Below are 7,672 nucleotides of genomic sequence, written 5' to 3'. Positions count from 1 at the left end.
ACCCCGGCGTGTTTAGGTGCTTGACCTCTCCAGCATAGAAAATTGTGGCTAATTATCTGAGGTGTAGAAAAATATCTATGCAAAAGGTAAGTAATGGAAACAAATAAGTATATTTGTGGCATTTAAAATCGCATGAGGCCAGGCAGCTAAATCTACTTCTGCAAAGGGTCTCTTCTTTCTGAGGTGTGCTCTTCCCAAACTGCTACAGGTGCTGTTGGTGTAAGGATGTTGCCTCCATCCCATGACAACCCACAGGCCAAAATTATTAAAAGGCCCTTTAGTGCCCAAGTGCAGAGGTGGGTCCCTGACCAGTATCTTCAGCGTGGTCAGGGAGGGGAGGGGGGGGCTCACAGTTTTCTCAAGACATTTCTAAAAGTCCCGGTAGGTGTTGCTCTCTCCGCATGCAAGCTTCTAAAAGCTTTGAACATCTGCCTTGTGAGCCTGTGGAGGCTGAAGGGCTGCTGCAAGTGGCACAGTTTTTGTTTCTGCTGTTTTATGAGTGAGCTGCTGGAGGAGAAGGGGGCACAGTGCCCGGGGAGCGCAGGCACACCCAGCCAGGGAGGCAGCGGTGGGTGGAGGAAGCCGGCACACAGGGGCTGGAGGAGTGGGAATGAGCTGGCCAAGTGAATTTGCTGCCCCGGCAGCTCTCGTAGCTGGGGTCGATGCCTTGCCCCCACCTATTACATCATGGCTCTTCTCTTGCCACCCAGCCCAGTGTTGCGGGTGGTTGGGGTGTGCGATGCTCCCAGGGCGGCGGGCTGTGGGTGAGAGTGGGGGCTCCAGAGCTCGCTTGCCGGAGGGACCCCTGCATCAGGCAGCTCTGTGGGAAGCTCCCTACCTGACAGGCTTCACGTCTCGTCTCCCAGTGCAAGCGTCGGTGATGCCGGGAATACCGGCTCCGTGTAATTAAGACACGGCGCGTCTCATTCAGCAGGTTTTTATTCCCAAGTGTTGCTTCCGCTGAGCTCTGCGGGGACCTTTCCCCTGAGCCAGGCCTGAAGGGTGGAAATATGTTCTCAGAAATGCATGCCAGTGTGGGTGATGTTCCAGATAGCGAATGTCTCTGCACAAAGCCTGGGCATCCCTGTGTGTCCCCAGGCAGGGGATGAAGGAAAAGCCTGTGCACCGGTCCTCACTGGAGACCGGCGCTGGAAAAGGAAGGGAGGTGGGGAGGGGCCATGTCCTGGCTGGGGTTTTGTCCCCACCGCAGTGAGGGAAGGCTAGCGGTGTTAGCCAGGCAGCACGGCTTATAACTCCTGGGTCTCGGGAGACCAGAAGTAGCTGCACTCTTCTACCTTGCAGGCAGGCAACATCGGCTGCCCTGAGCATTTTCTGCTGCAACCCCTCTGTCCCAAGTCAAAAATCCAAGTCAGCAATGGCACGTCTGGATGATCACTGCTGTGCCAACCAAACAGCCACGATCTGTGCACAATTCCCTGGATCAGCATTTGTAATTTTTGTAATCCTTTCTTTCAGCCTGGGCTTGGCTTGAAGCAGCTTGACCTAATAGCACTGCTTCCCGGGGGTATTTCCATTGCAGCCCTGGGATGTGCAGTGGCTGTGGCAGGGTAGGAAAGTTTTCAGCAGAAAACTGGCTGAGTAGGTGATGCTGGTGTGTTTGTCTGCTCTGCTCCCCCCGACCTGCTCCACTGCTGAGGTGTGCACTGGCTTGGGCTGTGCGAGCCCTTGCAGGGACAGGCAATCCGGAGGGAATCCCTGTCTGCAAGGTCTGAACACTTTGTCTGAATTCCTGAATGAAGAAAAAATAAAGTGAACCACAGTTTGGTTCTGTGGTGGCTCAGAAGCTGGGGAAGGGACAAGCTTCATTTTGGTTTTAATATTTTTGATATTGCAAACTGGTGAGTTCTTTAGCGTCTTTATGTTTAATGAAGTTTTATTGTTTAAAATGTATTTTTAAATTTTAGGTAATAACCGAATAAATCCCCGCTGGTACTTGGGGTATCTTCTAAACAGAGTTCAGTAAAGCTCCTCGGCGGTACTGAGCAATAGCTGGCCCAGTGCTTTGGAGGTGGAAAATGTTAAAGCAGCACCGTGTTGGCTTCAGCGTGATGGGAGATAGCCTAGTGAGACACTGGCTGGCCTCAGGACACCCCTGCCCCATGCCCTGGCAGAGGAATCATTGAAAGTTAAAGGAAAGCCCACTACTCATTAACATAGGACTTTACTGAAATTTCCTCAAAGATTTAGAGAGACAAGAAACACATCTTAATGAGCAAGAAGTACAGAAAAACTCCCTAAACCTTTAATTGCTGGTCTATAACTCTGGAACTGGCAATCTCACTTTTAACAGGTCTGCTGTACAGCTGGATTGTCAGCTACTGAAGATACCAGTTTATAATTAAAATGCTGGCAATTCCTTAATTATAGGCACTGCTACAATATCATTCACCACTGTAATTGTTTGGCTTTCTGACGGGGAGCATGAGTGATTATTTTTCTTCAGGATTTTCAAATAAAATATTATTGGAAAGGATACGGTCATCATGTCAGTCTGCTGGAGGAGGAATGTACCGTGCTAGTACAATGCATGGCATTGAGCGCTCCGCAGGTGACTCTGCGGGCAAAACTGCTTCCAGGCAGAAAAGTTCTGGGGTGAGGTTTTCAGCCACCCAGGCTGATGGCACAGTAGGATCTGACACGGTGGGCGCTGGGGTGGTTCTCTCCCTTCGGCTGCAGGAAAGCCGGGGTGGCTGTGCTGCCGGCAAGGAGGTGATAATGCTGCCCGAGAGCTCAGTTCCCGCCTTATGTGAAACCTTACCTCTTCGCCTCCTATTTTGCTGCAAAAAAATCAGAGTCTCCACCGATAGAGGGCCTTTTTTTAACCCATTCGGTGCTTTGTCTAAATGAAGAGTAGCAGAATTGCACGCTAACTTTGGTAGCTGGATCCTGGCACATGGAGCTCTGGGGAGCACGGTTGGGCTGGGGAGGGGCTGTCAAGGGGAGGTCACATCCCAGCGACACTGCTCAGCTGTGTGGCAGAGCCCAGCTTGTCCCACGGCCACAAGGACCAGGGACAACGGCACAATGGCCAGCAAGGGAAAGTCAATTGGATGGCAAGGAATAAAAATTTCCCAGTGGGAATGGTTAAGCATTGGAACTGGGACACAGAGAGGCTGTGGGATCTCCATTCCTGGGGACACTTGGACACTTGGGTCCAAGCTTGAAGCAACGAGGCCTAAAGCTGAAGCTGGGTCTGAGCAGAAGGTTGGAGTAGAGACCTCCAAAGATCCTTTACAGCCTAAATCATTGAGCGATCCTGCACACCAGGCGGGTTCGGGTGCCTTACCTTTACCAGCCAGCTAAGAAAAGGCAAAGAAGAGCAGGCTGCCTGGTGTGCAGGAGGGGACAGGAGGGACATGCAGCATCCCCACAGTGTGCCAAGGCACGCCAGGTCCCACACGTGCACACCCAGAGCTGCTCTGCTATGGAGCCCCAGGAATGGGCACCTCAGAACGATTCAGTGTCTTTCTGGCTTGAGCACACACACAACCTGCTCCTGTTGCGCTCGCTGGGAATTGCTGCTGAAATTAATGAGCAGGAGAAGGACCGGGTGCTGAACCCGTCCCGCTGCAGCTGACACGGCTAATCGCAGGCACAGCAACAGGCAGGTAGCAATTTGCAGATAACACAACTGGGAATCTTTCTTGTCTCATTTGCACTGACGTATCCATGTAATCAGTTCATTTTGGTCAGTTACTATTATCTCTTGGTGAAATTGCTGCTCTCTGCTCCGCGTGCCGTCTCTTCCCCCGCCGCTCCCCCGAGAGATGAGCAATTGTAAAGCAAACAAGTGGAGGAAGTTTGACAATGGGTAATAACAGGACAGTGTGAAATAGCAAGGTAGACAAACTTTCCAATACTTCCCCAAGCGTCAGGACAAATAATAACAAGTATTTACTCCTCCACTGTGGCTCTATGTTTGTATTGCTGGTGGAGGTGTGGGAGTGGAAGAAGCAGAGGAGGCTCTGGGCTGGCTCGATCGAGGGGCTGTGGCAGCGGTGATGTGAGGCTTTGAGCCACAGTTGAAAAAAGCAAATGGAAGTGTGCGTTGACTTCACCAGTTTAAGTTTCCAGAAGTGCTCTTGTACAATGCGCCCAGCAGTCTGCGAGGTTTCCAGCTGCGGGGCTGCGCACATGTGTGTGTATGCATGCACATGTGTGCATGTACATGCACATAGAGAGACTAAAGGTCTCATTTTCTTTGCTTTTCCTTTCTTTTATGCTTCTTTTTTCAGCTCTTCTTAAGAAAATAAATCCACTGGCTTGCATCTCTTACACAGTCACTCCCTACAGGCAATGCACTGGTTTAATGCTATGGCCTGTCTTCGAGCACTCCGCCCTGAGGATTTGTTATATTTTAGCTGTTTCTCCTTATGGAGCTGAGTCCCGCAGTTTCTTGCCCACAGCCAGGCTCGGTCTGTAGCTAGCTGCACGCAGGTTACAAGGTTTTTGAAGTCCTCTGCCTGCTACTTACATTAGCAGGAGAAAGTAAATATTCCCACTGCTCTTTAGCAATTCTCATCCTCAGGCGCTGTTAATGGCATAAACCATCAATCAGTTGGCAGCGGGCTACAGCGGGAATTGGCACACTTGAAAAGCCCATGACATGAGATTAAAAAGCATCGACGGGCCAAGTAAAATGCTGGCAAAGCCCAAGCCTGTGGGAGCTGGGAGCAGGGAGCTCCGGGCAGACTCCGCTGCTGTGCTGGGCAAGCAGCGTCCCCGCGGTCCCTCGCTGTGTCGCCAAGGCTGGGCTTGCACAACACAGCCTCTCTGCTGGTCCTGCAGTTGAAACCCTGCCGAAATGGCGTGCTGCCAAGCAACCCTTTTGCTTTCCTTAGGATTTTGCCCTCAAACCATACCATGATGTTTTTGTTCTTTCTCACTTGATATTTTTGTTTGTTTGTTTGTTTTATCTGAGTGGTTTTGCAACCTCTCTGCACCGTTTTCAGCACAGCCCCTTACCCAGATCACAGGAGCAGCGTTATTTCCTTCTTTAAGACTTGCTACCACCCTGTCCCCAAAGAAAAGTGCGTGTTGGGTGCTAGCTGCAGCCGTTATATGGTGTTTAGCAAATCAGCATCACCTGAGAAGCCTGAAATACAGGTGAACCCTTTTGTTTTATTGCATATTACTTTATTTGGTGTAGGATGGTGCAGGCCTATCAGTGTTAGTGGATGTGCTTGTAGGATTGGGATCTGGGTTTAGTCCTATCAAGCTTAGGGAATGTCTCTATCCGCATCTTGAGAGACGCTGCAGTGGAACACAAATCCCCTTTTTAGATCAGTCAATGTGCTGGCTATTTACTGTATTGGAGCAAGGAGATTACACGAGGGTTTTTCCTCATGTGCCTCGAGGTCCTTTGTCATTGCTTGGTGTACTTAGTGAAGCAGCTGGCAGGCTTGATGGGTTAGGCAGTAAGGAGGAGAAAGGGAGAGAACTTAAGCACAAGTTAAATAAAAATATAATCTGTCTATTCAGAGGGATTTGCTGTCTCTTACAGCATCCTCCTGAATGAGGAGTACTGAAAAGTCACACCCAAACATGCCCCAGATAGACCACTCTGCTCCCCCAGCTCTTGGACAGAGCCTTAATGCCCAAGCAGGTCCTGGACAGTGCTGCCTGTGCAGCCAGCCCGGCTCCCTGTCCCCCTGTGCTGTCACCCTCTGCCCCACGCACACAAGCAAAGGGACCCACGGGCACTGCCAGAGCCCATGCAATGTATGGGAAGAAATCTTCCCTCGGCTTTGTTGGTTTTTGCAGGGCTGGGAAAGGTTGGTCCTGGGGATTTTCTTCTCTCCGTCAATGTGCCAAGGAGTGCTGGGAAGAACCTGCTTTTTATATGTGAGAAACTGAATGAATACGTGCCCCTGACAGGACGAGTCCTGAGGTGCAGAAGTTGTCTCATTCTTTCAGTGAATCCCAGTGCTGCTGCCAGCAAATAGTTTTGATGCTCACTTTTTATTTGACCGAGGCACAGGTCTCCCAGGGAAGGTTTCTGTTACCAGGACCATCAGTTTGCCTTCAGTCACTTCCCAAGTCACCTCAATAAAATGTCACACTGGTATGTCAGAAGGGCAGAGATCTCACACAGCTCTACAAGCTTTGAAAAATAACCGGGATGGATCAGCCAGCCTGGGGAAAAGCTCCAGCGTAACCTGTCTCCCTACACCGGGGCATTTGCTGATGCGTGGTCAGGTAGTGGATGCTCCTGCCATGGGAGATGTTCCTGCTGCGGTTTTGCACCCTGCTGGGTACTGGGGATGCTAACAGCATGGATGGCAGGGGTGGTGGCCCCAGTGCTCAGTGGCCCTTTCCATCTCCAGCGTTCACAAGAACAGAGCAAAGCAGAATTGATCTGAAAGCTTTGTGCCAGTTCACGCAGAATGAGTCAGAAGACACCGATGCTAACAGGCAGTAAGAAAAAGAAAGAAATCAAAACATTATTTGTTTTTCCAGGTTTCCTGTCAAATGAGTTAAAACTTCTCCACCTGCGTATTGTAAAGGTTTCCTGAATGTCACTGGGAGAAGCTGCTCTGGACAGTGGTGGTTGTTTCCATGTTGTGTCTAAACTTGTCTCTTGTTCTTGGTAAGGAACCAGAGGCTTTGGGTTTCAGCTTTGAAGCTTAATGTTGTTTGGGAGTTTTTTCAGCAACAACGCAAAGCTTTAGGGAAAACATTTTGTTTGGAATAGGAGCCCATGGGGATTTTGGTGCAGCAAGTTCCACGTAAAGATGAATGACACTCAGGTCATCGGAAAGGTGGCTGCAGACAATGTGCCCTGCCATCTCTTAAATTATATGTTGTTTTTTATTCCAAAAGGGCTACTAGCGGGGCCTTTTTTTTACATGGAGTACACGCTGTTATTTCCAGGGCGTACTTATGATGAAACAGGTTTTTTGTTGAGAAGAGCACGATCCTTTCCTCCTTGGAGATAAACCAGCATTTTAAATTCTCTCGGTCGTGACTTTTTCATTGCGAGCAAGCTGGCAAAGCATAAAAAAGGTTGTTTAGTTTATTTGGTTTTTATTTTGCGTTAGTGTGAGAGCAATTTAAAAACGCATGTGTCTGGGCTGTTGTCTGGTTTAGGATTTCTCATGCAGTAGAGAGAATTCTCACGCTTTCAGCAAGCTTTTGCCAAGTTTCGCACCGTGATTCTGCAAATTCTGAGCATCGCGGTATCGATCCCGAAACGGCTCTCACCTTGGCCTTGTGCTGGGGGCAGAAGAGCTTTGGCCCCCGCTGCCAGCGCTGCAGGGCTCCGCTCTTCTGCCTTGGCGCGGGACGGGCAGCGCGCGGGGTTTGGTGGCTGCCCTTGGACATCGGCAGCAGAACGAAGGGGTCTCTTCTGCCAAGAAACGAGCGATCGGACAAGAGGAAGCGTCCTGGAGTCGCGCCAGGGGAGGTTTAGGTTGGATGCCAGAAGAATGCCGTCACCGGAAGGGCTGTCAGGCTCTGGAAGGGGCTGCCCGGGGGGCGGCGGAGCCCCCGTCCCGGGGGTGTTCAAAAGCCGCGCAGCGGGGGTGCTTCGGGACACGGCTTCGTGGCGGGCTCGGCAGCGCTGGGCTAAGGGTTGGCCTCGATGACCTCAGAGGTCTCTGCCAGCCTAACCGACTGTATGATGCCGTTGGTTACGTCTGCTCGCGTCACG

Source organism: Egretta garzetta, unplaced genomic scaffold, assembly GCF_000687185.1.
Source record: "Egretta garzetta isolate BGI_Z169 unplaced genomic scaffold, ASM68718v1 scaffold91, whole genome shotgun sequence".
NCBI lineage: Eukaryota > Metazoa > Chordata > Aves > Pelecaniformes > Ardeidae > Egretta > Egretta garzetta.
The sequence above is the reverse complement of the archived record's forward strand: the minus strand, read 5'-3'. Positions refer to the sequence as shown.